Below are 6,000 nucleotides of genomic sequence, written 5' to 3'. Positions count from 1 at the left end.
ATGTCAGCTCCACCATTACCTCCCATTCAATCTGTCCACACTTTGCCCAACTAACAGAAACTGGCAGAGGTCACTTCACAAATCTGATGAGTTAGTAGTTGTCAAAGTCCTGCCTGAAATCTCATTGTTGGAATAAGACACTTCTGGACTAAAGACTCTGCAAACAAAATGCAAATATTTAAAGGGTAAGATCTGTTCCAGTAACTGTAAACAACTGAGACTGTATTTAAAAATGTCATTTCCATGATCCTGGCCTTCAGTGAATGGAAACAGGATTTTCTTGGATTGCCCTAAATTAAAAGAAATGGGCAAGCTCTGCCTAATATAAAATTATGTAACTTTAGATATTTACACTTCACTTAAAAATAGTTCTCAATGTCAGGAGAGAAAGGAGGTGTCAGGTCTTAGCAATAACAGCTTCCTCTTTTATCTCTCCGCTAATATAGCGTTTCTTAACATAGGAAAAGGAGTTTGCAAAATCACATATTTGACAGAACTTGTCACAACTGAGCAGTAAGAGCTGACCTTTGAGTGCTACCAAAGTGTAAATAAATGTAATGCAACAGCTGAAGAGTGCTTGTACTCTGTATATTTTGAAAAAGCAGAGAAGAGTCAAGCAGAAAGGCACTTAATGCCTTCTCTGTGTCATCGTATCAAATCATTTGAATTTGATAATTTTGAAATTTTCTGAAGGTTTCCCTTGTTCTTTGTTGTTGGTAGGCCATTGACTGAAGAAGTGGGAAGAAGCAGAAAAGTTGAGGACTTCAAGCCACGTTAGCTGCTGTAAGAGTTGCGCTCTCTTCCGAAAAACCCTGTAACAATATTCTGCTCTTACCAAAATGCCCAAACTAGGAAAACTATTTGTTATCATCTTCATCAAACTGATAAATTATCAGTTACAACTCTGAATGATTTTTCAGACATTCATTTCAAGCATGTTTCCTTGTTTCCTTGGAAACTGAGAAATGAAGAAACCAAAGGAACCCAAACTGCCATAGTGTATCACTCTTTTTCTCAGTGTACAAAATTCCTTCCCATTAAAAGTTGTGCTATAAAATTGCTGTTATGTGTGGCTTGTGAATATCTGTTAAGTCACAAAAATAGGCATTTTTAAAGCCAAAAGACGCAGACATAAAATGTTAAAAAAACCCAACTTCCTACTTTAAGACATACTGAACTTTACAAGAGAGCTTCCAGACAAATTGCGTGATCTTTAAAAGTGTGCAGGACACTTTATTAAATGACAGACCAGCTCCCAGCCCTTCAGCCAGCATGCACACCTTATGAGTAATCATTTCAGGCTGGAAATTCAACCTTCAGCATCCTCCTAAGAACACAGGCATTCTAATTTGCTTGCGAGGGACTTAAATATCATTACTTACTATTATGAACAGCTGCCACTGTCATTAGATAAATAATAGAAAATAAGGCCAAAAGAGTTCAGATACTCCGTGCCCTTCCTCTGCCATGCAGTGATCTTTCTGGCACAGATTCCAGTTCAATATTTCCTCTACGTCAGCTTGTCTCCTTTACAATGTTCTTCAACTTTCCACTTCATACCCTTTTGTCCTGCTGCCCACATTCAGCCACCCCAATACCTTTTTGCAGTATCCCCCCATAATACCTTCTTTTTTATCTTCCTTCATTGTTTCTCCTTCAACACGTTTTTATTCCTTTTCTTCCCCTGTACACTCTTTCTCCCAGCCCACTGGTCTCCCTTCATCTTCCTTATCATTCCAATCTCTTTCCAAACCAGCCTCCTGTCCCCCTCAGTTTGTTTCAGTGCCCTGTTTCCTCATCTAGACTATTCCTGCTCTTCAGCAGTCTTTCCCTTAATCTCATTCACTTACTTTCATGAACACCAGATAGCCCTTCATCACCACACACTCCTTCAACATCACGTTCCTGTTAATTCACTTTTTCTCTTTCAGCTTAGATTGCTCTTGCCTCCTAGCAGCTTGTTCTAGCAAGGTTTTGATCCACAGTTTAACAAATTACTGAATATATTACCTGATAGCTGAAATGCTACAATAATCACCTCTTGCTCTTTAATTATAACATATTTTTCTGTTCCTAAAAAGAGCTGATCACATTTTATGGGCAGAATGGCAAAAAAACCCCCAAACCCTGGATGATGCCCATCTACCTTTGAGGAATGAGATTTCCTAATTAACTGAACAATGAAAGCAACAAGACCTGAAATAAGATCATCCTAACTCCATCTGAAATCATTCTAACACAGAAAAAAGAGCTAAACTCATGAACACCCAACTGTATCCTTCCAAAATCTTTTAAAATATTCTTGGTGTGAAAATCTCATGTTGGGGTTCACTTGAGTGACGCACAGTTAATGCTGGCCCTTTTCCAGTCACTAACACATGGCAACTTGGTAGTCAGTTCCCTATTGGTGTCTACGTCTAGTATTCATCAAATATGGGACACAGGGACATAGGATATAATGGGTTTCAGTCTCCTTTTAATAAAGTCAAGTATTTAAAGGAGTAAAGGATAAATAAAGCATTATGTTGGCATACCCCTCTCCTTCCACACCCAAAGGACAGGTGGGATAGAGTTGCCTTCTACAGGAAGCCACTGTTTCTCAAAACTGACTTCTACAAACATTAGAAAAACATTAGATTTAGTCTAACCCGATGTTTTAAGAGCAATCCTAGTTAAATGTTATTACAAATCTAGCTGTCCTGAGGACAAGGGAGCTCACCCAATTCTTTCTAAGTCACAATTTTCCCTCTGCTCCTCCTTTTTCCCTAAAGGGTAGTGATTTTCTCCCAGCACACACAATCACAATCAATCCTGTACCAGCTCAGCTGTACTGGTTGGCGTACTCTAGAGAATCAGCCAAGATTTAACTTCTTGCCCACACTACTCACTCTTGGAGATGAATATTGTGTATATAACCTTTAAATTCTCAGATCCCAGTGGCTTCTGAAAGTTGTACATTTGGAAATTTAATTGGGGTTCTCACGCAACCTTACACCCCTACAAAATTCCAAGATGCTTTCCATGAGCTTAGTCTCAACCTACAACATGGCCCAGCTTGCAAAGACATCGTAGGTGCTAGAAGTAATGACAACGCTTTTCCTGTATGCCCTCAGAATACCCTTCCATTTCTGCTAATTATACCTTATCTTCATTAATTAATTGTTAGAAAAATCAACATCTAAAATGAAGATGCTGATTTTTCTCATAAAATAATCCCCATGATACAGGTCTGGGGAGATGAGATGGCTCCAAACCAAAACAAACACTTGACTTTCCATGTAGAGTAGCGGGATGCAATGAGGAACACTGTAAAGCTGGTTAATTGGGAAAAGAGAACAGAAAATGCAAACCCACAATAAGGGGAATATCGGTTTTCAGGTGTAAGTATTTATCATGCAGTTTTCCTACAAAATGTCAAAGATGAGATTTTAGGGAAGCCTGAAACACTGAAATAGCTCACGGTGTAGAAAAGAGTTTCCTGTCTCCTCATTCTGAATGCTCTGACATTGACCCAAAATATTTAAGAGCTTGCATTGCAGAACGCTGAGCGGTACTAAAAGGCAGGCGGAGGTCTGTTACCCCACTCTCCCCTAATGGGTCTGTGCTGCCTGGCAGTAATGCGCAGCACAGATGGTGTATGGATGATGTACAGACAACAATACCTACTTTTTCATCAGCCCTATTAGCTACATCCTTGCTGGATACAGAATTCCCATTCATAATTACTCTCTGAGATTCAAAACTTTAAATTTCAAAATTAATTGCTATGAGTTATATGAATATATGTTTTATGTTACACTAATGTTACAATAATTTAGTTGCCACAGAGGTGTCTAACTGCAATATAGCATATAGTTTATAATGGATGGCAAACTAACATGAGTCATATATGGTCTGGGTTTAGCCTGGAAACAATCCTAGATGAGGGGCTTATGTGATTATTTTGTTATTCTGTCCTTTTGTCTGTTAGTGCATGCCCCTAACAAATTTTGAAGTCTTTGCCAGTTTGACAGGTCAAGTGGAGAATTGGGATACAAGTCTCAAAGATGGTATATTCTTTGAAGTTTCATGAGAATTCAGAGAGAAGTAGAAGAGACACCCCAATTAGTCTCTCCACTAATTAATGTCACCACTAATTTCACAGTTTTACTTGAGCCTCTTATTAATTTGGAAAGATTAATGACACATCTCTTGACTGGTGGCTCTGCACATCGATGCCAGCCCAGCATACACGCAGGAGGAAAAAAACTACGGGTGAATTTGGCAGGAGGGAGAGATGCAGAAGACTCAGTGGAAGGATATGGGGAGAAAGAACATCCCTCCCCAGGACACCAGGCCTCATCAGCTATGCTGTTTAAGGGACAATGTGTTTCTCGTAGGAAAAAGACACCAAGCTGTTTTTACAAGCAGATTTTCCTAAAGCTGAGTAGAAGTTGGTATGTATCTTAGTATCTTACAGCTGACAAAACTTTTTATTTCCCAAGCCAACACATTCACCCTTATAAGAACAACCTTCTCACAACTTCTTTGTATTCCTAGCAGCATTCCTCAGTATTTTTAAAAATTATCTAAACCAACATGAATGGGTCTAAGTCTTTCCTGATTGACTCCTTTCATACAGTCACCTTGCAAGTTACCTGACACCGCAGACTTAAATCTCATCTTTTACCAGCTCCTCAGCTCACAGAGCACTGTCTCACCACAGTGGAACCACGTTCCTGCTCCTCTCCCAACACAGAGCAGAGCACTCACGGCAGTTTCTCCTTCCTCTGCTTTGTGATTTCACTTAACCCTTCTGGCTCATTTTAGACTCGCACCCCAACTAGGATTTCAGTTTAAGACCTCCCTGCCGTCAGGTACTACCGGCACCGCACATTTTCCTGAAAATCCCCGATTTTACACCCTTTGATAGTCTCCATTTTCTGTTTCACACACCGAGCATCCTCCTTCCCGAGCGGGGTTATCTGACCCGGGACGCTTGCTGTTACACCATCGTGTAACACAGCGCCGAGCCCGTTTCCAAGCACTCGCCGTTGCAAAGGGAAGCCTCTCCGGCCGGCACGCCCAGCCTACGGCCGCTCCCGCCACTGACAGTCGGGCTCCGCAGCCCCACAGCCGGGCCCTGGCCGGCGCCCCCGCCCCACATAGCGGCGTGGCGCCGGCGGGCTCTCCCGGGGCTGCCTGGCTTTCCTGCCGCGACGCCCAGGTCGCTCCATGTTTCCCTGAGGGGCAGATCGTAGTCGCGCCCGCCATGCCCGCCTCACGCCCGGCCCGGCCCACCGCCCCCCTCGCCTCTCGGGGCGCCTCGGCGGGGAGGAGCCGCCCGCTCCGCCCCATGCAGGGACCTACGGGCGGGGCGACGCGATTTCGCCGCTGACTGGGACTGCCCAGAGCCGTCTCCACCTTTCCCCTCCCTCACTCCCCCCCCCGCGGCGGCGGAGGGACCCAGGTGAGAGAGGGGCGGTGCCAGGCGCCGCCGAGGGAGGGCCCGGCCGATTGTGGCGGCGGCGGCTCCCGATCGAGAAGGAGGGGTCGGGCTGAGGGAGGCCGGGCTCAGCTTGACAGGAGGGAGGGAGCGAGGGAAGGAGGTGCCAGTGGCTGCGCTCGCCGGGCGCGGGTGAGTGAGCGAGCGGTCGGCGGCGGGCGTAGGGAGGGGAGCGGGCGGCTGAGGCGCGGCGCGTGCCCGGCGGCTGGCGGGCGGCTGGAGCGGGGAGGCGGCGCTCGGCCGCGCCCCGGTTAACCAGGAGAGGCGGGGACACCGGACGATCCCCGGCTCCGCTCCGGAGGTTTGCGGCGTCGTCTCTTTCCTTCGCGGCCTGGAAGAAAGTTTCGGGGATGCCGGTGAGGTGGGGGCTCCCCTTTCCCCTCAGCCGCCTGCCCGCGCCCCTACGCCTCCTCCACAGAGCCCGGTCGCCAACCGGCGGTCGCCCACCCTGCCGTCGCCTTCGCTCAACGCCCGATCGGAGACAAAGCCGCCGCCCCACCTGCCGACCCGGCCCC

General features: G+C 45.8%; 1 protein-coding gene across 2 annotated transcripts in view; it reads left to right on the top strand.

Moving 5' to 3' along the window:
• The first annotated feature begins 5,321 nt into the window (after positions 1-5,321).
• The window catches only part of FRY (FRY microtubule binding protein), a 254,495-nt gene continuing 253,816 nt past the window's right edge, over positions 5,322-6,000 (top strand). The window contains exon 1 of one of the 2 annotated variants that reach the window (XM_054807035.1): positions 5,322-5,449. The gene's annotated coding sequence lies outside the window, so the exon portion shown is untranslated. Of the gene's footprint in view, positions 5,450-5,515; positions 5,618-6,000 lie in introns of those variants that run through there. The other variant, XM_054807025.1, reaches the window with a different exon arrangement.

This window comes from Grus americana, chromosome 1 (genome assembly GCF_028858705.1).
Source record: "Grus americana isolate bGruAme1 chromosome 1, bGruAme1.mat, whole genome shotgun sequence".
Lineage (NCBI taxonomy): Eukaryota > Metazoa > Chordata > Aves > Gruiformes > Gruidae > Grus > Grus americana.
Note: the sequence above shows the minus strand (reverse complement) of the source record. Positions and strands in the feature narration are given on the sequence as shown.